This window comes from Myotis yumanensis, unplaced genomic scaffold, assembly GCF_028538775.1.
Source record: "Myotis yumanensis isolate MYYU_CA2020_CCGP unplaced genomic scaffold, mMyoYum1.0.hap1 SCAF_4, whole genome shotgun sequence".
NCBI classification, from domain to species: Eukaryota; Metazoa; Chordata; class Mammalia; order Chiroptera; family Vespertilionidae; genus Myotis; species Myotis yumanensis.
Genome location: NW_027223755.1, coordinates 73,103,143 through 73,128,592, shown reverse-complemented (window position 1 = coordinate 73,128,592; position 25,450 = coordinate 73,103,143). Strand labels below are relative to the sequence as shown.

The 25,450-nt window shown below is 44.3% G+C and overlaps 1 protein-coding gene across 2 annotated transcripts in view; it reads right to left on the bottom strand.

The window, feature by feature from the left end:
• Positions 1 to 25,450, bottom strand: part of SNX24 (sorting nexin 24) — a 131,160-nt gene that overhangs the window by 81,344 nt on the left and 24,366 nt on the right. The window contains exon 1 of one of the 2 annotated variants that reach the window (XM_070411489.1): positions 19,127 to 19,200. The exons of the other annotated variant lie outside the window; for it this stretch is intronic. The gene's annotated coding sequence lies outside the window, so the exon portion shown is untranslated. Of the gene's footprint in view, positions 1 to 19,126; positions 19,201 to 25,450 lie in introns of those variants that run through there. 2 annotated transcript variants of the gene reach the window in all.

The following is a 25,450-nucleotide window of genomic DNA, read 5'->3' as shown; positions in this document are numbered from 1 at the left end:
AGTTTTCCATTAGTCTCTGCCTTTCTAATTTTCGATACAGCTTTACTAAATGTAATTATTAAAGGCAGATTCAAGAAAGCAATTACTGAGCTACTGGTTTGTATCTCTGAAGTCTTAATAAGTGGCAAAAAGTTGCAATTGCACTAAGAGTATTATATACTTTTTTTTTTCTACAGATTAGACACACACATCCTTGAATCTGTATATGGGGAGACATATTTAAAACAGTATATAAAGCATCCTCTCTTAAAACTCAAAATTTTAACTCTCATTTAAACTTTATTCAAAGGCAGTGCTGTCTGCTGTAAACAACCGAGCAGAAAGGCCACATTCTATTCTGTCTCCAGGACTCCGTGACTTTGGTAAACCAGTAACTGCCCGGGTCTCCTTTTTCTCTCCATCTGTACATACGTGAGGATGTGAAACTACAGGGTACTTTTTCAGCTCCATACAGGCTTTGAGATATTTATTAAATTCCTAATCTCTGCTAGGCTCAGTCCTACACAGAGGACAGACAGATTAAGATATTATACAAATTCTAATACAACGCTTTTAAGGCTTAAAATGTAGGAAAGAAGAAAAATATAATTGATGTAAATAACCTAATTAATAATACAATTAATATACAGTAATATACAAAAGTGCTATCTCAATGATATAAGCCTAATTATCTTTCCAACACGTCCTAAGAAATAGTGGTACATGTCAACGGGGGATGCACCCTCTTTGGGAGGCATCCAAGTTATATGCTTCGGCTTCCTATCTGCAGGCAAACAGAGGAGCATTCATGATGTGGCCACTTAACACGGGTGTTGGACAAACAACAGATTCTGTGAATGGGAGCCCTTATCCCCAAACCAAAATGCTTCTGAAACATTTAACAGTCATCTAGCCATGACTAATCACTGTTACCTCAGTATTGTGATATTATTTAATCATTCATGAGAGACAGAGGAACAGCTTACTGTCATCACTTTACAGATGAGAAGATGGGGGTCAGAAAAGTAAAGGACTTCGAAAGCCTCACAGCTAATCAGCAAGCGGTCTGTGCTCCAGGATCTGACCGCAGGCCGACTTTCTGTAAAACTAATCACTGAGCAAGGCCGTAGGAGCTTCTGTCCCTGTGACATTTTCACTCTTCGGAAAAATCCTCAGTGCTCTCAGTGCTGTTCGTTGGTTTGTCAGCACCTCTCAAAATAGTATGTATTATTTATCTTGGACACCATAGAGCTACAGCAATCCCTTCTATCTTATACTAATTTAGTGGCTATGTGAAAAACTTCTGAATTTATCAACTCTGTGCTAATGGGTTTTGGACGGTGTCCTTACATCAAGGCCTAAAGATTTACGATGAGCAACATCACTACCACTGTTACCTCAGTGTACATCTTAAAGTTAACACCACACTATGGAGGCTTCTTCAAATCTCCTTCGTGAAAATCTGAAGCCAATGGGGGGAGGGGGGGGATAAAAAATAAAAATAAAAAACGGAAACAAGCAAGCAAACAGCACACGATTCCTTTAATTCCACGGTGAGGTTGAAATCTGTACACTAGGTGTGCGCGGACGCATCCTTCTTTCTAAAGGTGCACTGTGCTCAGCCTGGACGCCACATCTCAGGCAGGTCACTGTCACCTGAGAAGAGTCTTTTCTATGGAGAAGCTCCAAAAGCCACCAGAGGCCTTTCCCTAGGGCATTCGAGGAGCTAGGAGAGATGTTATCCCCAGGGGAGCAGACTCTGAGAGAAAATGAAAGAAGGGGTCCCAGTGACGTTTTGTGGATCCCAATAACAAAATTAAGGCCATCGAACACATCTTCCGTGCGGTCCAGAGCTGAGAAAAAGGAACAAGTTTGCTGTGCAAGTATAAGGAGCCCCTCGTCCCAAACCTCCCGCCAGATAAGGCCGAGCTGCAGTTCCCAGGCAGCTCCTGCGAGGAAGGACTACACTTCAGCCAGTTTCTGGTCAGAGATCATACATTGGGAAAACAGACTGCATGCCACTGCTAAGTACACAGCCTCTTTCTTGAATGTGAGTCAGAAAGGGTGGGGCTGTCATTAAGCCACAGAAATAACTAGCATAGAATCTGACAAGCAAAACGTTAAAGATAAAAGCCCCAGGTTTACTATTCAAAGATAAAGAGAGCATTTTGTCAGGAAGCACCGAGATAGACTGAGAATAAAAGCTTCTAAAATGCATAAGCACAAATAATTAAAAAACAAATCTGAAACAGTCGCTCTAAAGACTTAAGAAAAGTGGGGGGAACATTCAAATCCTCGCTCTAAAATGCTAAGAGAACAGAGAGGCCCCGGGAAGAACCTGAAGGGGGCACCGGGACTGCACCAGAAGGAACCGACTCCACAGAAGACCTGGGAACGAAAAGCAGGGACCCAGGTCTCCCTGGAAACAAAGTCAGGAGCACATTTTGCTCCTGCAATCAGAAGGAACAAGTCACATGTGTGGACACAGACCCCCTGACAAAGAAACAAAAACCAGAAACAGTGGAAAGTGCGGTGGGTTTTGTCTTAATTCAGATATTAAGTAGCCACGCTACCTGGGGTAAACCATTCACTCTCGCTTCTGGCTCAGGCTACTGGGTTTATTCAGTAAAAATGTACTGATCACATCTATGTGCAGACATGTGCTAGAGGCTGGGAACACGGTGAACTCACAGCACAATGCACAGGTTTATACATGCTCAGAGGGAAGACTCCTGACAGAGCACAAACCAGGACATCGCTGAGAAGGTGGTGGTGACACTGAGCAGTGATGCCTACGGGGAGTGGGGGATGGTGCGGACCTAGGCCAACGGAGAAGGTTCGTTTAACAAAAGAAGTAGATTCACTTGAGGAACTGAGCCCGGCGCTCAGGGGGAGGAAGGATCCAGAATAGCCACTTAGGTAGGCAGGGGCCTCGTGAGACACCCCAAGCATTGGCTTGCCTTTACCCAGTGAGCAGTGAGAAGCCACTCAAAGACTGGAAGCAGGAGCTGACCTGATCAGATGATCAGAAATATCTTTCTGGCGGCAAAATAATGGATTCTCAAGAGCTCAGAGTAGATGGGGAAGACCGGATAGGAAGTTATTAAAGTCTCCTGCAAAGTTCTATTCCACATCAAAAATTCTGTTTCTAATGTTTCACTGATATAACTATACGATATCAACTAAAAAATGAACTGTTATATAACAATTAGAGAGCCAGGACTTTAATTTAAAAAGAAAATAGCATTTTATTTTATTTTTTTTAATGATGCTTTTTAACATATATTTTTTAAATAATTTCAGAGAGAGAGATAGAAACATCAATGATGAGAGAGGATCGTTGATCAGTTGCCTCCTGCAAGCCCCTACCAGGGATTGAGCCCGCAACCTGGGCATATATGCCTTTGACTGGAATCTAACCTGGGACCCTTCACTCTGCAGGGCGATGCTCTATCCACTGAGCCAAACTGCCTAGGGTGTAGATAGTTGGCATCTTAAAAATGAACTTACCAGGAACCTTTTAAGAACTCCCTCATGAAAGGGTATTTTCCTTTCCAAGACCAACAGAAGGCTGCTCTGCTGGTTGGGAAGACACAGAAAACCATGACAGGTGTGTGGGCACTGGTGTAGGGAAGGAGAGAGAGGGGCCAGTGGCCCTCCATCTCACCCACTGTCTGCGCAGCCCCCTGTAGGGCGATGAAGGCAGTGCAACTCAGCAGTCTGCAGGTGTTCCCAGAGGAAACAAAACAAATTGAGGCGTAGGGCAGGGGTGTGGGAGCATGGAGGGGAGAGGCAGGGGCCTAGCATAAAGGCTGGCCTAAGGAGAAAGGCAAAATCAGAAGGCATCCACAGGCTCCATCAGTGCTGGGCCACGGCTGAAGCCAGCTGCCCGCATAAGTCAAATGGAAAAGAGAACAAGTAACGCATACAGGGGCACCACCGCTGAGGGGGTACCACCGAGGGAACAGAGCTTGGAAGGAGGAACAGAACTGCGAGTGGACAGAGCTTGGAAGGAGGAACAGAACTGCGAGTGGTGCCGTAACGGACACGGTGGTGGAGAAGTCTAAGGTCCCTAGGCTAACTCTACAGCCAGGGCCCTGAGGACAGGGATCCACCTGGGCGTGGACCGTGATCGATTTATGACTGGGATTACAATGCTGCAATGGCCACCTTTGGGTTGTAGTCAAAACCATGTCATGATTAATCTGGGTGTATGATTCTGAGGTGGAAGAAGTAAGTACCAACCAAGGCCTGTGCCTGGGAGAAGGTGATGGTGCGCAGGAGCGTAAGTACCTGCAGCTTATTCATGTGTCGTAGGAAGTGCCGAGGACAGGAAAGGCACCGGAGCCAGTCTCAGGAAAAGGCGCAGTTTCCCACCAGCAGCATTCTCTCCCGCCCCCACTTCCCTCTGGTCCAAGGGAGAGATGGTCAGGAACCACTGACTCCATTGGGCCACCCCACCCCCACCCCACATTCCTTCTACTCATTCACTCATCCAGCAAAGCCTTGGAGGACAGTGAGGATGGTCCTTAATTTTGAATCCCTCTCCATATTCTCATAACCTTGGGCCTGAAATAAAAGAGGAAAAGAACTTCAAAAGTAAATGTAAAGAGTAGAGTCCAGCTGATGCGACCCAGTTGTTGAGCTTCGACCCATGAACCAAGAGGTCACTGGTTCGATTCCTGGTCAGGGCACATGCTTGGGTTGCGGACTCAATCCCCAGTAGGGGGCGTGCAGGAGGCAGTGCTTGATGATGTTTCTCTCTCAGATATTTATATCTATCTCTCTCCCTTCCTCTCTCTCTAAAAATCAATAAACATATATATATTTTTAAAAAGAGTAGAGATGGGGGAGGGAGTCATGAACAGAGGAACAGCCTGGGCTGTAGCCAGAGGATTAGACTAGGACAGTGGCCGGCAAACTGCAGCTTGCGAGCCACATGGGGCTCTTTGGCCCCTTGAGTGTGGCTCTTCCACAAAATACCACGTGCAGGCACGCATGTACAGTGCGACTGAAACTTCATGGCTCATGCGCAGAAGTCGGTATTTTGTGGAAGAGCCACACTCAAGGGGCCAAAGAGCCACATGTGGCTCGCGAGCCGCAGTTTGCCAACCACTGGCCTAGTAGAGCAGAGGTCTCAAGACATCCAGGCATAAGGCAAAGGCCACCTCAATCCCTGAACATCACAATGGCAGGATTCAAATTCTAATGCAACTGTGTTCTACTGGATTTTTTTCAATTAAGTTCCTCATTCTCAAAGTAAACTTTACCTCTGGTGATTTTCTTAACTCCCTAATCTTCTCCCTTTACACCTGCTACTCCTAGTAATAAAGTGATGGTTCACTATTTATAGGATAAACTGCCATCTTTCTGCCTCGAATTTACAGCTCTCACTGCACTCTCGCCTCAGTGCTGCATCCCCTACTAGAGGAAAGCGTGCAGCCAAAAGAACCACTCCATTAGGTAGCTTGCAAGAGATAACCACACCAATGTACGGCAATCCTGTCCTTACTACAGGGCCTGCCCCTCCTCTCACTCATTCCTTCAGCACGCATTCATTGAATTCCTTCGTGGGCTGGGCTCTGAGCTGGCACACGGTGGGCAGCAAAAGAGACATGGTTTCTTCCCCGTGGGACTCAGGGGAAGAGATTAACCAATTGCAAGCACATGATTAAGACTGAAACAGGACCGGAAAGGAAATGTAGATGGTGCTGAAGTCACCTTAACGGGGACACCTGGCTTGGTCCGGACAAGAAAAGACACCCCGGAGATTGAACACTGCACTCCGCTCTTGAGGACATAGACAGGCCAGGGCAACTGTTCCCGCAGTCTGCATGCCCGTGCTGCCTGCAGCTCTCTCCACTCTGAGACTCGGACCCTAAACTTATCTTTGGAGACTAAAAGCCCGGGTTCGAATTCCAGCTTTACCACTTACTGTCTGTGTGTCCTACAGTAAGTTATTTCAAGTCACTGGGCAATGGATTTTTTAGAGATAGTGATACTCTCTCTGTGAAGATTTAAACAAGTTAATATACATAAAGCACCAAGTATGGTATCTAGTATACAGTAAACACTCAACAAATACTAGGTGTGATTATTTTCATGTCCTAGGCATCCCCGAATGTTAATGTGTTTAATGACTGGTCATGCTAACTTGTCTGAATGCCTTTTTCTAGCTTTGGGAATGAAGAATCAGAGTGCTCTTAGAATGCGTGTCCTTTATTGATACGGTAGCTACTCCCTTTCTTTGGGAGTATTTAAGACACTTTCATATGTGAAATAAATGTCTTTTTATAATTCAGTATTTTGAGTAGGTAACATATTCATATGGTAAAAAAAAGAAAGAAAGAAAGAAAAAAGCTACAAAAAGATAAACAGTGAAGTCTTCCTCAAAACCCAAAACACTGTGACAGGTCACACCCTGTAGACCCTCGTTGGGGGCTCACCGTTAACAGACCCTCCTGGCCTTGCTCTGTGCACATGTGAACAGTGGTATGCCCTCCCCTTCTCCACAAAAGGCAGAGCGTTACACACTGTTCTACCTCGTGCTTATTGTCCTGGTCCTCCTTTTATTGCTACATAATATTCTATGGCACGGAAACTGTTATTACAAATGCCTTTTTGGCTACATCTCTTTCTGGGCTGACACAAACTTTCCTAATCATAGTTTTAGCAGTGGGTGATGGAGAAAATGGGTAGAAATAACCTATTTTCATTTGCCTTAATTTTTCTTCGTCACAAACTAACAGCAACTAATTATTTGGGGGTATGTTTTACATAAACATTCTACACAATCACTATGCTGTAGTTTGTAATAATAATAATTTTCCCCTTAACATTACTTTAAAGCATCTGTTCTGTATTGCCTACGAACCAGAATCATTTTCCCTCCTGTTTATACGGGAAAGGTGCCGGCTGCTCCAGCATCCAATCAGTACCCCGAGGAGATGTCAGCTGTCAGCCGGGTCTCTCGCAGCGATTTCCCTCTCCCCTCTCCCTTCCCGCTCTGGGTGAGCTGTCAAGTTTCTAGTTTCTGATGTGCATTTACATCACTCGATGACATCTGACAGCAGTGAAAGGCCACAGAAAACTGCTTATTGATCAGAGCAAAACTAGTTGACGGAACAGATGAGGTTGTATCACAGAAATGCAGCCACCTTCGGGCGATGACATTCTGCTCCCCGTACACAGCGCTTAATGGAATACAACTTCATTAGATCATGCCACTCGCGCTCACAGCACCAGGCCCGTCTCCTGGCTGTTTTGTCTATGTGGTGATGAGGACAATCTACTTCTGCTGGTATCAATGTATCACTAACCCGATTCGGTCATGAACACTTGCAAACTATGGGCGAATCTGTCCTGACAAATACACCAGGAGACACTGAGATCTCAATCTTAACTAAAATCTAATTGTGCTGTCCTTTAGAAAAAGAGAATGACCACTTACTGAGCCATAAGTGCTCAGTGGAAACTTCTGTAACACTATGTAAAGTTACGTGGGCACGTCTTTTATTCTTGTGACATGGTCAGGAAATTTAAAAAATTATAACGTGAGATACACTCAAAATGTACTTAATAAACGGGAGAATTTAGTTCATTTGAGGAACTAAAATACCAGATGAAGGCCCTCTGCACACACAGTGTTCCCTTCGGTTTTTAAAGAACAACTTTAACCACCTCCCATCTTCACTGCCCATGCAGATAGAGGACTGTGAAGTTACACTTCAGCACATGTCTGCTACAGGATCATTAAGCCAGACAGGCCCCTAATATTTTGCCACAAATAAGAAAAGAAAAAGGCAGCAAACTGGATGGTATTACCAGCCCTCCCTGACTCCTTGTGTGTGTGTTGGGGGAGGGGGGGCCCTAAAACTTCACCCTGGGGGCTGTCTGACTTTTCCCCCTAATTCCTCTCTTGAGGCAGAAGTGCTCTTCCAAATAGTACATTCCCAAACCAGTTCACAACCTGGCCACATCTGCATCCTATCTGGACTTTGTATTTTTCTTTAAATAGCCTTTTTACTTCAATAAAATAAAGACATAAAAGTTTAAAATTATGTGGTGAAGGCCGGAGGTGGGGAAGTGGGTGGGTAGTGGGGACTGGGTAGAGGGGGGCAAAGAGGGGGGTACGGGGGAACATCTGTAATAGTGTCAACAACAAAAACTAAAAATAAAAGTAAAAAATAAAATTTTGTTTCTTGCTGAAGGCTCTTAAGCCGGCTCTTTTCCTGAGAAAGAGAGATCGGAAGAGTAAAGCCAAGTTCAGGCTTTGGGAGTATTTTTGGGGAGCGGGGGACATGGTATATGATTGAAGGTCAGTGCAGGGAATGACTTTCTCACGTGGGGATCCGTGTTATTTAAGGGGAAGGCACCGAGACCATCTCCTGCGGCATCGGTGGCCTGTATCCAAACACAGTGACTGGGCAGGACACAGGCTGGCTGCCGGGCTTGTATCCTGTCCCTTCCTCTCACTGTGTGACCCCAAGTTACTTACCATCTGCACACTTCACTTTCATCTGTGACGGGGGTACCGGCAGCACACAGACCTTGGAGAACTGCTCTGAGGAGTAGATGAGAATACACATGCATGGGAAGTGCTCAGCATACTCTCCAACTCCAAGAAAATGGTTCATAAACGTGGTCAGTGTTCACGTCTCCCATCACCTTATGCAGACCTTCCGTTTAAAATATTAAAAGGCTAGTGGGCAGCAGAAACTCAAGGCAGAGAGTGTATTTATAAAAAGGAAATGTAGAAAAAGGGAGAGAAAAACCCATCATGTGAACAAGGAAAACACGGAGTCTGAGCAAGAAGAGGGTTTTCAGACGCGCTTAGCAGCCTCCTTTGAGCCAAAGCCTTCCTTTCCCACCTCTCGCAGGTCCTGTTTCCTTCCTTCCGGCAAAGATCACTGCTCTCCCCGGGCCCAGGAACACTGTGCACAGCAAGCACAGCTCCCTGCTCTACGGTGGGCCTCCTCTCAGACCTGAAGACGAGGCCAAGTCTTCCCCCAGGGCCCCTAGGGCCCCGGGGCCACAGCCCCGCCCTGCAAGCACCCGCTCAGTGACCTCGCACCCTGATCCCTGGCCTCCCAAAGGACAGGACGAAGCACGCGCCAGCACTGGGCAGGCCTCCTGGGGTGGTGACGCAGGCTGAACAAGGCTTTCCTGGGTAGTTTCTGACTGGACTTACAGCACCAGTGTGCATAATGAAAAGAAGTAACAGAAAAGCAGAACGGTGTTAAGTGTGTTTACTTCAAACATGTTAGATTTTTCAAGAAATACTGTTTTGCCATTTCACAAATTACACCATACAAAATGCTTCAGCTTCTTTTTTTGCATCTTGAGATCACTGGGATAAAATCTTTTTCAATCCCCCAGACCAAAACGTATGCCTCAGGGCACTTGTAAACTCAGTGCTTCTAAACCACAGGCCACATGTTATTTTCCAAATACTTCTTGTTTCACACACTCGGTGCCCCATGCCTAAATGGACTCAAATCAGACCCACGCTGCTGCACTCACAATTAATAAGGCACACAGCAACTGTTGAAACTTGGGATTAAATTTCATTTTCAATCCTACCTCTCTCTATAAATCATCTCTCTATATATACATACCCCTCAGAGACCTAGCCTTTCCCCCCAATAATCAGCAAGCCCCGAGGCAGCAGAAGACAGTAACCTGGGCTTGACTAACTAATGGTCACAAGGTCCAGACCTCTGGCAGAGGAAAGGTAACATCTTGACCTAAGTTATGTTTCCGTTCCTGAACCCGAAGGTGGACCCACCCCTGGCTACTTTCCCACGAAACCAGGCAGAGGAACGCTGGAGAAGACATAAGAGCTGTCCTCAAGATCTGAAGAAATGATTCAATTCATCACCTTACCTCACCTCCAACCAATCAGCTTCCGGCACTACCCTGACCCCCCACCCCATGTGATTTTGCCTTACCTAACCTGTAACCTACACACCATCGGGGTGTTGGGTGTGTTTTTGTTTTCAAGCATAATCTCTCAGTCTCTGAATTGGCTGATTCAATATTAAACTTCTTTTTTCTTCCTAAACTACAAACTCCTGCTCATGCATTCCTTTGGGCCAGTGCGCGCAAGCCGGTAGATTCAAGGAAAAACACTGGGGTTCCAGTGACGCTGTTAACTCTAACCTTGTAAGGTGCAATGACAGACAATAGACAGGGACGTGTGATGGAACCCAGAGCGAGCCAGGTGGCCGGTGCGGGGCGACAAGTGGAGAGAGTGGCCATGCACCCTCGCTGTGCCCAGACAGCCCAGGTGTCCCCGTTATCCCAAAGCAGGGATCAGTGCCACCACCTTTACTTTCAAAACTATGTCAGGTTGAATGATAAGTTTTGTGGTCCCCCTAAGAATGCAGAGGCACCCCACCCCCACCCCATGCAGGTTCCGTGGCCTAGAGCTCTTTCTCTTTGCTTGTGGATCATTGTTTTACGTGTATTTGTTTTTATATACCTATCTTTCACCTGACTCAGCTGTTATTCTGTCTCCAGTGCTCAATGGAGACCTTGCCACACTTTAATAGTAGGTATTACACTGTGATTGAATGATCACTTCTGAGATATCTACAACTCTAAGGACTAGAATACAACTGAGGGGGCTGAGTTTCAGAAGGAGGCAGTAAATGATCAGGTAAAACTCATTTAAAACTTGACTTCTTAAGTAATGTCCCTAAATCTAAAAAGCAAAATTACAAATGTAACTCACATATGGAGTAATAGTTGAGTTGGAAAGTTAAACTAGTAGCTAAACTGGTGCACAGGAAATTCAGGCAGATCTCCAAGCAGGTGTTCCCAGGGGTAAGCTGTGATACTTGTTATGGAGGATGCAGAGACCAGGAGTCTCTCCTGATGAATGGCCTGGACAGGCCACCCCTCATTCACACAGTAAAGCTCTAGAGCAGCGGTTCTCGACCTGTGGGTCGCCACTGCTTTGGGGGTCGAACGACCCTTTCACAGGGGTCGCCTAAGACCATCGGAAAACACATATAATTACATATTGTTTTTGTGATTAATCACTATGCTTTAATTGTGTTCAATTTAAATTATGTAACAATGAAATTGGGGGTCACCACAACATGAGGAACTGTATTAAAGGGTCGCGGCATTAGGAAGGTTGAGAACCACTGCTCTAGAGGCACAGCCACTTCTCATGGGGGTGGCACCTCTCGTGTGTACAGACAGAACAAACCATCTATTAGGAACTAACCCTCCCCACACCCACCTCCCAGTCCCTCACCTCCCTCCACTCCCCACCCCTTGCTGATACCCTCAGGAGGAAATCAGGATCCTTGTCTAATAACAATAACAAAACAACCCCGGATACGCCTATGTTAGCCCTGTTTTGCATCTACACAGAGGACTGTGGATTATAAATACACAACATGCTCTAGCATACACTTCCACTGAGGACATTCAGGACTTAGAAGAACTTTTCTAAAACACCCACATTCTTACGCACTTACTTAACAAGACTGCTGGAGCCAACACCCCGGCCAGGCCCCTACAAGCCGACTGTGACATGTGTGGGTCAAAGCCTGCGGGCCACTCCATACACGACCAGAGCAACAGGCTGTCATCGTCCACTTGGGCCTTGGACCTAAAGCAGTGGCATTTTTTCCCCAAGCAAACTCCATGGAGGTTAAGTCAAAGTCAAAAGAGAAACTACTCTCAGATGTATTGCAATGAGAGCCATTTGACTTTCTTAGCTGTGTTTGGTCACAGAGATCACTTTAAAAAACATGTTGAACAGGATTAAACACATGAAGCCAACTTATCTGTGATGATGTCAACTACTAATAACCTAAAGACTAAAAAATACGGACAGAAGCTGTAACTATGCGATGATTTTTTAAAACCTAGGACCATATAATTCTAAATTTGTTTAAAAAAAAAAAAAAAAGGTACTTGGACATTTACCTCAAAAAAATTTGCCATATCTGGTTTGGCTCAGTGGATAGAGCATCAGCCTGTGGACTGAAGGGTCCCAGGTTTGATTCCCAGTCAGAGCAGATGCCTAGGTTGTCGGTGATCCCCAGTAGGGGGAGTGCAGGAGGCAGCCAATCAATGATTCTCTCTCATCACTGATGTTTCTATCTCTCTCTCCCTCTCCCTTCCTCTCTGAAATCAATAAAAATATATATTTAAACATTTTTTAAACTAAATATTATACTTTTTTTAAGAAAAAGCATAGGCATTCCCTTACTTCAACAACCTATCATTCTCATTTAACACAGCAAGAGGAGCTACGTTAAACTTAACCCACATAACCCAAGAATTCATACGAGCTGCAAAACACAAACCTAAGGTCTCCTTTCCCTACCGTGCCAGTCACTCTTGGTAGGACCAACTACACACAACATTCATACACTTATGCTTTGAACTGTAATATGCATCCTACAAATATATCTTTTAACGCACTTACTGGGACATACTGTATATCTAGGAAAGGAAGAGAGCCAGAATATCTCTGCATAGTGAAGGGAGAATTTTAATTAGAAATAGTAGTCCAACACATGGAGCGTCATCATAAATGAGGCAAAGCAGGAGGTTATCAAAAATGTAAAAATTTAGTCCTGGCCTGTGTGGCTCAGTTGTTTGGAGCGTGGTCCCATGCACTGAGGGGTTGCCAGTTCGATTCCTGGTCGTGGCACATAACCGGGTTGCTGGTTCAGGCTCCAGTCGGGCTGCACGCAGGAGGCAGCTGATCAGTGTTTCCCTCTCACGTCAATGTTTCTCTCCTTCTCTCTCCCTCTTCGTTCCTCTCTCTCTAAAATCAATAAAACATTTTTTGAAGTGTAAAAATTAAGAAACACACTCTTCTCAGAGTAATTATGCTTTAAATTGAAGGTGCATGGGGCAGATACACTACGGTAAACCAAAATTTAAGGATAAGTAAGAAACAAAACTCAACATTATAAACATGGCCAAAAGCTCCCAGGTTTTAAAACTCCATTCAACATGGCCTTTCTTTCATCCAACAAAGATGAACTGATGCTGTGCAGGTACCTCACACACAGGATAACTGATGCACAAAGCATCATCTGTAGGTCGGAGCTCACAGGCCAGTTGGGGAGACTGACTCACTCTCTGATCATTATAACACAATGCAAAGTTGGCATAAGAGACATAAATAGGCTTTAAGCATGCTGTATACAGTACGGGGAAGGTGCAGACGTGCGTGCAACTCCATCTGGGGCAGGTAGGCAATGATTCACAGAGAAGCAAGCTTCTGAGCTGGTACTGGGTTCTCTGTTTATAGGGCAGACATGGTCCCAGAGGGTGAGCCTGCTCCAGGACTAAGGGACAATAAGTGCAAAGTGCAACATTAACGAACTGATATGTGTTGAAACTCAGCTGAGTCCTGGGGAAGGGGAGACAAAGGGAGGGGGGACGGGTTGAGAGGAGGTCAGAGAGGCAGATAGGGCTTTTCTTAACCATGCCTACAAGTCTGACCTTCGGACTATAGTCTGCTAAGAGGCAGCAGAAATATTCAGAAGAAAAGGAGAGCCTACTGCAGAAGAGTGAGGTGGCACTGCCACGATGAGTACCTGGGAATGTGGAGGAGAGTGGGGCATGGACAACAGATGTTTCTGCTAAAGAGTCAAATGCCCAGATGAGGATGGACAATGATTATCCTTATGTTTTATACTAGGGGCCCGGTGCACGAAGATTCATGCACGGAGGGTGGATCCCTCAACCCAACCTGCACCCTCTCCAATCTGGGAGCCCTCAGGGGAGCCCTCTCCAATCCAGGAGTTTCTGTCTGTCTTTGCAATCATATGAGCGAATTGTCTGAGACCCCCAACCCAGTTTGGTTTTGTGCTCACAGAATAGTAGAGGTCTGTTGTTTTTTCTTTGCTCCATTGGTGAGATTTCCTAGAAGTTGCAGGATATCTTCCCTTTAATTTTCCCTAGACACTCTGACTTTACTTATGTCTCTCACCTTTGCTTTCCCTCCATCCCCCACCCGCAACAGTAACTTGTTCCAGGCTCACTTTGCTCTAGTGCAGTGGTTCTCAACCTTCTGGCCCTTTAAATACAGTTCCTCATGTTGTGATCCAACCATAAAATTATTTTCATTGCTACTTCATAACTGTAATGTTGCTACTGTTATGAATCGTAATGTAAATATCTGATATGCAGGATGGTCTTAGGCGACCCCTGTGAAAGGGTCGTTCGACCGCCAAAGGGGTCGCGACCCACAGGTTGAGAACCGCTGCTCTAGTGTCTAGGACAGTGATGGCTAACCTATGACACGTGTGTCAGGGGTGACATGCAAACTCATTTTTTTGGTTGATTTTTCTTTGTTAAATGGCATTTAAATACATAAAATAAATACCAAAAATATAAATATTTGTTTTATTATGGTTGCAAATATCAAAAAATGTCTATATGTGACACGGCACCAGAGTTAACTTAGGGTTTTTCAAAATGCTGACACGCCAAGCTCAAAAGGTTCACCATCACTGGTCTAGGAGATCCTGCAATGCGTCTGCCACCAGAACTATGATTCCCAGCATTCCCGGTGCTCCCCGTGCTCTAGGCTTCCGCTTCCAGACCAAGGGCTGCAGAAACGAAAAGTACTGAGAACTTCAGCCTGGCATCCCTGGGACCCAGACACTCAGCGCTTGCGCATGTGCGCACTGCCAACAGGCCCGCCATCTTTGTTGGGTTAATTTGCATACTCACTCCTGATTGGCTGTGGGTGTCATGAAGGGACAGTCAATTTACATATTTGTCTATTATTAGTGTAGATTGGGAACCTGGGTAGATGGTGTTGCCCGAATTCAAAGATACATCTGAAACTGAAGTACCTATGAGATCTGGATGCAGACAGCCCCAGTAAGAAGCAAGACGAGGCAGTGGTTCCGAATGAGCCACACATGTGGCAGAGGGTCCTGGGAGCAGGCATTAACTGGGCACTGTGTTACCTCCGGAGGCCAAGGTCAGGTACAACAGGAACAAGTGTACAAGACACTGCCAGGGAGAGAAGGGAAGGTCAGATCTTGGAAGACAAATCTGTGAAGTCCAATGGGCAATGGCAGGAGACAAAGCCAAAAGAGTGAGAGGCCAGACCTCACACTGGAGTAGAGTGTGGGACAAAGACAGCAGAGCAGCGACAAGCCCGGGACTGGGGCAGTAGCGGGGCTGGGATGCCTAAATATCTACAGCATGACAGCCCCTCTGGACCAGACTGGTCTTCCCCAAATGCTAAGACCACTTATTATCTCTTTATTTTGTTCCCAACCATATGGCAGTTTTCACTGTCGGAACTGCAATTTCTTCAAATAGCCTGAAAATTCCTACAGGAAAGAAACTGCATTTTATAATTTTTGGTAAAAATTCTCCTTAGAACCACCCCTAGTATAAGGCATAAAGCAGGAACATAATAAATACTTGCTAGATGTGAAGAAAACAAGTTATATTTCAAGAAATCCAAAACCTAAGTAATATGAATTACATCTTTAAACTAGCAAAGTTTGTCCTTTTAAAATATGCAGGCCACTTCTCCTCTCAAAAAGGAGCAATACTTATATGAGTAAAGGAATAAAATGATGGCTCTTGGGTCTTTGACAGGTAAGATTTTATCTTTCTCCAGTTACACTTTCTAATACCACACGATGCCCATTTCCACATGGTTGTACAGAACTGAAATTTACACATAGTTTCTAGTTCGTAGACTGAATTTCCATTGACCTCACGATAGCAAGAGAAGTAAGTTCATTCAGGCTACTGTTGCTACGGCCCACAGCAAGCCTTCCTTAGAACAGCTGTTGCCAGAACCCTGCCAGCAAGGGGTTTACTACTCCAGCTCCAAGGTCACCAGGACGCCCAGCCAGGGGATGCGGAAACTGACAGCAGTGCAAGAGCAGAGCATGCGGCCTCTTTCGGGCAAGGCAGAGGTCTCACCCTGGAGGCTGCCAGCAGGTGGTGAAATGGCGATGGGAATGAATAGCAAAGGGTTTTCAAATCAAAGGGAAATGGCACCAAGAAAAAGCAGCTCTGAAAAATGGCCAGGACAGCCAACCACCGATAATGCACACACACTGTGAGCCTCTAGTCACTGTCCCACACTCACCAACGGATGGGGTAACCTTACAAGGCCCTCTGACTCCAGTTCTTGGACTCTAATTCGAGAACTGCCCCATCAATCACATTTGGCTTCCTGTTTAATTCCAAGAAGCCCTGTAGACCCATGGTTCTCAATGCTGGGTGCACATTTGTGACCTGCAGAACAGTTTAAAAATATCAGTGTCCAGGCCTCTGACCAGACCAACTAGATCAGAGTCTCTGGGTAGGAAACAGTATAAACAGACACATCTACCCATCATCAAGATTTAAGAGATGTTTACATTTTTCCATATTGACTTTGATTTCACTTTTTCTTTTAAGAAGCGAAATGTGATTGATTCAGCTAAACCCATCTTTAACCTTCACAACAACACTGTCTCCCTTTTCCCAGGCCAGGGAACTAAAAGTCTGAGCTCGGCCCATAAACACACTGGGAGCCTGGTGAGCCGGCCAGGGTTCTGTTCCTCAGATGCAGGCCCTGGCTCACTGCACTGCAACACTGCCTGCAGGGGTTTTAATTACTCATTTAAAAACTTATAAATGGAAAGGAAATTCGAGTAAGCTCCACTGTTTTTAACTGCACATTATATCTTGCAGCCAATTTCCCCCTTGCCATCACATAGAAGACACCTCCACTTTATCATGTAAATCAGGAAAAGTGAGGTCAAAGATGGTTTAGCACGGACTCTGTAGGGCACACAGGTACACTGTGTCCCCACGAAGCTACTCTAAGCCACTCTGCATGAGAGTAACATCAACTTTCTCTGAACCGAAAAATCACACAAATATTTCAGATAACAGAACACAATCTCCACACACACACACACACACACACACACACACACACAGCTTTCCAGAACATTTGTACAATTTGGATTTGTATTACTAAACTGAAGAAAGCATTCTAGGACACTGCTGATCTTAACATCTAAGCTCCTTGTAATTGAATAAGTGAGCATCTTGACCCCTCCGCCCCCCCAAAATAATAGAAGACAAAAAGCCAAATACTTGCATTTTTTAAAAAGGGGTGAGCAAAAGCATCAACCCATAAAAAAAGGATCAGATAGTTAAGCAATTAAGGCCCGCTAATATTACTGGAAACATGATCAGTGAACAACAGTTTCTTTCTGTCACAGAAAAATTTAGAAACCTCAAGAGTAGCCTAATGAATATGGAGATAACATTACTTACTAAAGGAAACTCTTTAAGTGGCAAATATGTATGTGCTTGCACACACACAGATTTACGCATGCATCTTGTTAGATTTTTACATACACTTTCAGATCATCACAGCTGACTATCTGGAAGGAAGAAATCCTCACCCTTTCCGGCAGAAGAGAGTTTCTAGCAATAAAGTTCTGACAGGAGAGTGACATACGGTCATGTTTTCTTAAAACAGCCTACGACGATAATATTTTTAAATACAAAAAGGAAGGAGTAAAAATATTCTTGCTTACTTTGGGGAGATCTCTTTTTGAAAAAAAAAAACAAACAAACGAAAAAACACCTGTAATGCTACTTAATTTTGGAAATGCACTTAGTGACATATTTGATTTCCATTTAATGTACACAGTGACACCTACTGGCATACTGATGAGGCAATGAAGACAAGATCGGGACATTCAAACATAGGCAGAGGCCTCTGAAATACAAGCCTCTGTGCATCTCATGTTAAATGACAGTGAAGTGCAATATTCTACAATGCGATATTGATCTAACGACAGAAATAAGCCAGGGGAAAGCCCACGTACCTGTGTTTCCATTTTAAGTTACTGAGCACCGTGAGACCAACACACACAGAACCCCGAAGTCTGTACTTCAGCGTTCACTTCGCAGTTTTCAAAAACCATAAGCATTTATTTTTCGTGGTTGAAGTTAAACCTCAGATCTCGCTAAAGTCAATATGTTTGGTTGAGGGCAGTCCCATAACGTGTTAATATTTTTTAATGATAAAAACCAAGAAAATAGCAGCTGGGAGGAGTTAGCTGCTTTTATAAACAAGCTGTGGCCTATTATAAACAAGCTGTGATCTGTCACAGAAACACGGCAAGACTTGTGAGACTTTTTTTTTCTTTTTTACTATATATGCTATTTTTGAATTTGGCCATGGGACGAGAAATTAACTCTAGATGAAGCAGGTGGAAAGAATATGGGCAAGTGAGTGGAGTATCAGTCAGAAGTCTGGTAAACTATAGGTGGTCTAATTTTAAAATAGCAACAGAAGAGTTGGGGACAGGAGGGGAGGTTTCTGAGATGACAGGAATGGTGGCTGCCCTGGAGGCCACCGCGGTATGAGAGCAGACCCAGCCTTAGCCAACAGCAACCAAATCGCCCCAGTGAGGCGGAACCGACAGAAGGCTGCAAACAGGTGTGTGGGAAGTTCGGTCTGTGAGGTCAACTTGTTGACAGAATGCAGTGATGTCAAGAGGAGGGGATGCATCTCGCATGCCCGATGGGGTTGGCTAGGATGGCTCCCTGTGCTGCTGAGCTGTCCCAGGCTGAGTCAGCAGAAGAGAGTGCTGGGATCCACTAGCCATGTCTGCCCTGGGTAAGGGGGAGGAGAATGTGCTGAAGACCTGCTCCCTCCTCAGCCTAAGCTTAAAGGCAGAGAAACAACTCTGCCTCATAACCTCACCTCTTTCCAGCCTAATTTTCTCCTGTGTATCTGGTTTTGCCCTTGGTTTCGAGGGAAGCTGATTTTGAAAACAGTCCTATCCTGGCTCTAAGAAGGGGAGATTTTCTCCGGCTAGCTGGAGAGACACGGTGAGGGTGCCTGGGACAATCGCGGAAGCAGGGCACACGGCCCTGGCCAGAGAGGGCCTGGTGCTGCTGGGACACTCTTTGCAGAGGTCTCCTCTGACAGGGGTGACAGGTGGTCTTCCCCAGCGGAGGGCCTTTAACACAAACAACACAGCCCCAGTGAGGCTCTGGGTCAAGTCACCAGGACTCAAAGGTGCCAACACCCTTGGCTCAAGGTGTGGGGTAAGAGATGGAGGGAATTATCTCAGGGCAGCTGGCTCCTCAATCTGACCAGCAATGGACTCACCACCAGTAAATTACTTGGCCTTTAAACCCGGCTGCAATATATTCCACTGGAGATGACATCGTGTTAAAACTTACTGGACGTGCTTTGCCTGAAATTAATAAAAATCAGGTAAGTTAATTATGAGTAAGTTCATGCCTAAACCTATTCCCTGGGTTGGTTTTTTTTTTCCTCTGTACTTTTCTGTCTTATAACTTTTCTATTACAAATACATATTTACAACTTTTAAGTAATTTGTGTACTCAGTAACATATCAAATGCATAGACAAGTCATTATAAGCTAAGCAATACTTTCCTGCTCCAACCCAGAAGCAAGCCCTTACATAGGTTTCTACCCTCAGGTCTTATGGTCATTACTTCCAGAACTGGGTTAATATGCATATTCTTCCATGTCTTGATTTGTCAGCCTTAAAAAATATCTAATGATCCCCACGTGAAAGATGAGGATTTCGCTGATCTTCTTACTCCCCACTCTGCTTACCCCTCCCCGAGATATGAGAGTTATTTTACTGTAAGTTCTTCCACTGGTTACTTTTGTAACTTGAAATAATGCTTCGTACTTTTAAACTTCTCCCGAACCTTTCTCACCTTCTACCATCCATCAGCTACTCCTTCACTTCTATACTGTTGAAAGTCCCTAATAGTTATATTGTTTTTTGACACCACCAGGAAGTTTTCACTCCTCGCTCATAAATTGATTCTAAAAGCTGAAAAATAAACAGGGTTTATGTTATTTTGAAATGGTATATATGGAAGTCAAAGTAGCATGCGAGGGTTATTCACAATTACACAAACCATTAAGAATTAAGCACCATTGCCTGACCGGTTTGGCTCAGTGGATAGAGCGTCGGCCTGTGGACTCAAGGGTCCCAGGTTCGATTCCAGTCAAGGTCATGTACCTTGGTTGCGGACACATCCCCAGTGGGGAGTGTGCAGGAGGCAGCTGATCAATGTTTCTCTCTCACCAATGTTTATAACTCTCTATCCCTCTCCCTTCCTCTCTGTAAAAAATCAATAAAATATATATTTTTTTAAAAAAAGAATTAAGCACCATAAGAACAAGATACTAATATGAAAATAATTATGAGAAAGCAATTAGGGAGGAACATGATGAAACAAAAGATCACCATTTCTTACACAATTAGTAAAAACTGTATCATCTCTAAGTTTTCCATACGTTTCTTCTTTTGGCCTAATTAAAATAAAATGTAAGCTATCCTTGAAACAAGTTAACAAGATTTACAAAACGGTCGTTCAAATAGTATTTATTTGAAACTTTCTCTGAAATTTAAAACCTATAGTGTTTTGGGGGAGGGTGACCCCTGCAGAATGAATGACAAGTGGGACTAGGCAATGGGGCAGTCACAAGGGCAGGACAAACCTATATAATGAGGAAGGAGACTTCAGAAGAGAGAGGCCAAATACTGCTCACAGTCAGCTGGAAAACTAACCAAAGAGTCCATGTGCTCAATTTCTAAATTCCCTGAGTCAATATATATATACAGTCTAGGTGTGACCACAAACCTAAAATCTAAACAGTAATCATCACGTATGGATACACATACACATAATTTGCAATGAATGCCAACATACACAGAATAGGCTTCTACATTAAATATTCTGTCATGCCATGCAGTAAATAAATGGAACTAAAAAGGAATTTTGATGTATTATACATTAAATATGTGAGTCTACAAACAGTATTTCAAAATCAAATAAATTCTCTGAAAACCATGGTAACCAGTTCGCCAAAACAAAACCATATTTGTGTGTGTTTTTTTATGTAGGAATGAAAATTAGATATAAAGTTAAAGAAAGATAAAATAAATAAACCACACTATTTTGGCTGAAGAATAGTAGTAAGAAAAAAAAAAAAACCCTAACTATATTTTACCTTTTAAAAGTGCTGCTAAACTAAAATGATTTCTTGAAACCTAGCACTTGTAGCTCAATATATTAGACATTGATTTATTGAAGAGCATTTACCTTCACCTAAAAGGTTTCTTTTTATTTGACTTGGAAGCAGGACTGCAGCATAATATGCACTCCCATATATTTGTCTCATCCTGCTTTTATGAGAATGTGCATTTAGATACTCAAAATTCCTGAAAACAACTAGATTAAATTAAACTACTAGGTATGGGCCACTTCCCTTCGAGCCCACTTCTGGAAACTTCCCGCCACTAGACTCTAAGCACTTGAAGGGCAGAAAATACACCTTATTCTTCATCATATCACCAAGTAGTCTAAGACAATGGCTTGTCCAGAGCAGTTGCTCATTAAACATTTCCTGCAGAAGCATTCTTTGTAAGAGCAAAATACCTAAAACTACCCAAATGCTCAAGCATTGGAGACTAGTTGGGTAAAATGATACAGAAGTACCCACCATGCAGCCGTTACAAATGAGGAGGATGCTTATGAACTCATAAGGAATATTCTCCAGGACATATAGACTGGAAAAATAATCAAGAATGGAAAATTATTAATAGTATATTACTTGTTATGAAAGGAACAATAAGAAATGGATATAATAAGAGATGGTGATATATCAGGGATAACAGAGTATGTGTACATACAAAAGAGAAACTCAACAAGTATAAACCTGAACCCAATAAAAGGTTACCTTTAGAAATGTGCAGAGGATGCAAGTGTAGCAGGACTTTTCAAAAAATCACGTCTGAGCTATCACCGTGAAGCTGTAGGTCTCCTTGGTCTCTCCCTTACCTATGACCATCTGTACTCCTGACCCTCCTGAGACCAACCACTTGGTCCTCCCGGTCCTCAAGCACACACTACACCCAGTTCCATTTCAGTGCATTTGCTCTTCCTTCTCACAAAACCAGAATCCTCCAAACCTCGGTCTACATGCAAAATCCACCGATTCCTTAGCTTCCTACTCATCCATGAAAGTCAGGGCCCCGGGTGCTAGATACTGGGTTAAGTTGAGGGCTGAGCCTCGGCTGTAGCCTTTTCCTCCTCCCCTAAGTTCCTAGAAATGACATTCGAGGTATATTTTGAAATAACAAATCTATGTCCACATTAGAAAACAGGAAGGGCACTATTAATAGACCAAAACCTGTCACAGATAACTAGGCATTATTATAAAGGACTGAAGGAGAAAACCACAAATCTCCGAGCATGCACTAAAGAGGATGATACAAAGGTTGGCGGGGGGGGGGGGGGGGGGGGGGGGCGGGGGGGGAGGTCCTGCAGGGCATACCAAGCCCAGAGGTGAAAGCCACAGACACAGGAGGGGCCCGGGGCCAGGCTGTGAGCAATCGGGTCTGTTCCAGATGGAACACAGGGAATAAGTTTGAGGAGAAGAGGTGGGAGACAAGTGGGAAGAAAGCAACACCCAAGAAAATGGGGGAGCACTCCAGCACAGAGGGTTGGTTGCTGACGTGCCCCCATCCAGCCCTACAAATCCACCTCCCTTCTTCTGTTGATCCTCACAAAGGAAGGGCGCCACTCCCCTACTCACGGCCAGCCCTTCACTTGTGCTTTAAAAAAAAAAAAAATGTTCGACCTGTTTATTTCTAAACTGCCTATACCCATCTCATTTCAAATATATGTCTTTTCCCAAAAAAACATGCCTCTGAAATGGCCAATGGATTCTTAAGAATATATGTGCCAACCTGGTACAACTGTTAGAGGCATTGTTGGTACAAATGTACTTTTCTTTCTGACGTGGATGCATTTTTCTAAGGAGCCAGGTAGACCTCTTCGGCTACCCATTCAGAGAGGCGAACACCTCCCACTAGAACACAGAGCCCTCAGCAGAACGATGCTCCTCACCTTTGGTAACCACACAGCTCCCCCTACTCCCTGGTACCTGTCATTCAATCTCCCAGCCTCACTCTTCCAGCCAGACTTTCTCTTGGTCTTCACCTGTCACCCTTTACACTCCCTATTTCTCATTCTCTGTTACTGAAGTTTAAGGTGAGTCATCTTAGGTTGGTCTGTAATTATTGAGTGCAGACTTTATTGAGCCAAATAATGTTTTGTCAGGTAAAGAAACAACTAAAGCTAATTCAATAGAACAATATGTAGAAAAAAATTTAGAATTCATGTCAGACCAACTTATTCGTATAGGAACCCAAAGAAAAGTTAGAAAATGTTCATATACAAGACTTCCAAATTCTAATTTCCTAAGTTAAAATGGGTACTTGCATATTCAGCTGAATAAATCAAATAGTGTTCATTAATACTCTGACACTAAATCTGCTTCCTCTACAGACCCAGTGAGATTACCACAGAAAATATATATCAATCCAGCCAGGCAAAGTTCTGTAGGAATCAATGATGTGACAATCTTGAGTAATACATTTCTGACAGTTTTGAAAGCTTATTGGATATATTAACACTTTAATGTAATACGCAAACATTAATAGAAATCCACAGAGTTATGGCAGAAGCTAACCATCACTAAAGCAACCAATTAATCAAATTAGTTTGAAATTTGAAAAGAAAAAAAAAAGGCAATATTCAGAAAGATAGGCCATTTGTTCATTTCAAGACCCATCAGAGATTTAACTAGATCCTAGCCATATATAACAAATACAGAAAGATGCTAATATTTGCAACTTAAAGAAAAGGGAAAACCTTAAATATACAGAAATACAACTGAACAGTTTCAGCTTCGGCAGGAGGGCATTTGGAGATGTGATTTAGAGGGATTCTCAACTCTTCTTGGGGTCACAGATTTGCAAACCTGAAGACCTCTGTGGAAACAAACACATACATGCAGGATTTTACATGCAATTTCAAGACTGGGAACCCGTGTTGAAAGACAGTTACCTCCTAATTTTTGGAACACTGACAAGCTAGTTAGCTGACACTGAACAAATTTCAGTAGCCAAGTTGATTCCTCTTCGAAGGTCTCGCACTCCCTGCTCCTTTCTTTGCTTTCCTCCGCCTTGGCCTGCCCCATCCAGGCCTACACTCTGCCCAGCTTCACCCACTCCCTCTCCCTCTCCCACTTCTCCCTATATACCCTCCCACCTCTACTGCTTTAACTGATCCAGATATGGAAATAAACTGCATATTTGGGTGACTTAACTAAAGGTTTATGTTCTTATTCATAATTGTAAAAGCCAATGAACTGAAAACTTCACATTTACAGAGAGAGAGTGAGAGATTATTGATAGGGGTGGGGGAAAATAAGGGGGGGGAGGGAAAGAGAGGAATAAAACTGTTTTCTAGGAAAAATGGAAGTTGTTTTATAGCTGGCTGTTCATTGTTGTCTCTGTATTTTTTCCCCAGGTCCATACTCGGGAAAAGTGCCTGTCCCCTGCCTATGATGATCAGGAGGATTTGGGGACACAGAGAGAGCCCTGAGCACCCCCAGCAGGACCTAGAGACTAAGACAGGAGCTTCTTCCCTGGTGAGCCAGGGCCAGGAGGCCAGGCGCCCAGGGCAGGGCGCTGGGACCAGAGTCTGGTCCACACTGAGATGGCACCCAAACTCTGGGAGTCAGAGGGTCCATTTTGTACCCCTCTTTGGGCAGCCAGCACTGTCCATGGCTCCGCCATGTATTCTAAGTCGTAAAAGAACAATGCTGTGGGACAAAGCTTAACAAGACACGTGGGTGTGTGGGAGGAGGACACTAAGGCAGCCACAGGCAGCTGCAGTTCATCTGCAGAACCCACAGTCCCTGCACCGTGGAAATTATTTCAGTGATTCTTTCACGATTAGACAAGTCTTAAGACTCTTACGGCAAAGTCCATGAAGGTACCGCTATACACCCTTCATTTACTAGTACTGTGTGCTTTCTCTATGTCAGGCACTGTACATAGAGGGGTCTAGGTAGAGATATTTGTGTCTCTAGGCACCTATAATTGTATTTAAACCTCAAAATAGCCCTATGTTGTAGCTATATAATCCCCACTCAATAGAGGAGGAATCTGAAGTTTAGCACATGGACCAAACTGCCCAGAGCCACACTTACTGAGTCAGGGAGAGGGAGTTTAAACACAGATGCCTTTGGCTCTGGGGCCTGTGCTCTAAGCCTTCGGTTCTCAGCTTCTCCAGCTGTAATGCTCCTGTACATCCTCAGGGGTTTTGTGAGAACACAGACTGCTTGGGGGGTGGGGCGGGGGGGACTGAGGGGGGGCCACTGAGAATCTCACTTTCTAACAAGCTCCCACCACCGCTACCCATCCAGGGCCCACATTTTGAGGTGCAAGGGGCTAACTAAACAATGACATTCGACTGATTCCATACATTACAGCTGTGACTTCTAAGAGACTGCTGCCAGCGATACATTTCTAGAGAGGTAACCACTTTAAAGAAAAAACAAGCAATGTGTTTTACGGCTATTAAACTGTG